We start from the raw sequence: 1649 nt of genomic DNA, 5'->3' as shown, positions 1-1649 counted from the left end.
CATCAGGATTTGTACTTTTGCATACATTTCGCGATAGCCAGTTTGGTCTGGTGATCCATGCATAGATGGGTGAGCAGCAAGTGATTGGTGTGTTCATACATTTTAAGAAGTGGAAAATACTTATCTTTTCTGGTTACTTTTACTATTCTTAAAATATTTTGTGCTAATTGATCATCACTTCTCATATATTTGGTTTATTTTTTTCCTGTTGGAGGCCATGGACTTAGAGCTTCCTGCTTTTTCCACTAAGGTTGTTCTACGCTTTACAAAATCCATGAGGAAGATAAACAACATAGGTAACAACATATTCCCTTTGGAGTACTCTGCTGTTCACTGGATATTCATTTGATAGAACAGAAATTCACATATGAGGAATTCCATAATACCGCAGGACTCTCCACAAAATCGGTCGGTGCACACTATAAAAAGCTTTTCCATAGTCCACAAATGCTATCAAGAGTGGATTTCTATATTCTATACATTGCTGTACAACTTATCTAAATATTAATTAAAATTTGGTCAGTACAACGTTTACCTTTTCTAAATGATACTTGTTCATCTCTCAGCTTTTCACAAATCTTTTTCTCTAGTCTCTTCCGAATAATGATACTGATTTTAATCACGAAAATTTTAATTTTGATTTTGGTACACTGACATGCTCTTTCAGAAATACTGTTTTGGTGACAACATATTTCGTCAGTTTAACTCTTTCTAGTTAATGAAAACTAGGCTGTACAGTGGTAATGAGTTTGACTTGTATTTGCATGGCAGCAGAAAGATCCCAGCCTGAGACTGTCCGTATAAGTTGTTTCACGGGGAGGTTACTGCTGTGGTCAGGGACAACAGTGGGGGGATGGGGTGAGTTTGGGTAGAATGATTTAGTTTAAACATTTAGTGAGTTTTTTTTTCTATCTTGTCTAACTTATTCTTGAACTCGTACACGTTATTAATGTTTATTTCTTATAGAAAGAGAACAGTCTATTCGCAAGAATATGATTATTAACAATGATGCAGAAATAAAAGGAAAAATCTAATCAAAACTGTCACAAAACAAACTGATTACTTAGGAAATATTCAATTTTTAAGTCTTAAGAATTTTCTGCCCGACTGACGTATGGCACGTGTCTCTTCGACTAAAACTGGAAACTGAAACCAGACACAATTGACCTTTTATTTAACAAATGAAATATCATGAACATGTCAAATTCTCGATGATAACAGTCATTCAGAGACTAACATACATTTATCAATTCCAAATACATTTTCATATATATATATATATATATATATGTGTGTGTGTGTGTGTGTGTGTGTGTGTGAGTGTGTGTGTGTGTGTTTGTATGTTTATTTATGTTTAAAAAGGCGAATAAAGCAAATCCGGATCTAGAATCTGGATCCGAATCCGGATAATCTCTAAAATGTAATGGAGTTGTCCATGATCTAAAATCTATCTGTAGTGAGTATTTCGTCAAAATCCGTCACTTACTTTTGAAGTAATCCTGTCCACAGACACACGAAAAGTGAAAATTTGGATCCAGAATCAGGATCCAGATCCGTATCAGCTCCAAAATTTAGTGGTGAAAATTTCGTCAAAATCCGTCAGTATGATACCTTCAAAATGGCAAAAAATGTAAATACGGATCTAGAAT

This window comes from Palaemon carinicauda, unplaced genomic scaffold (assembly GCF_036898095.1).
Source record: "Palaemon carinicauda isolate YSFRI2023 unplaced genomic scaffold, ASM3689809v2 scaffold266, whole genome shotgun sequence".
Lineage (NCBI taxonomy): Eukaryota > Metazoa > Arthropoda > Malacostraca > Decapoda > Palaemonidae > Palaemon > Palaemon carinicauda.
Note: the sequence above shows the minus strand (reverse complement) of the source record.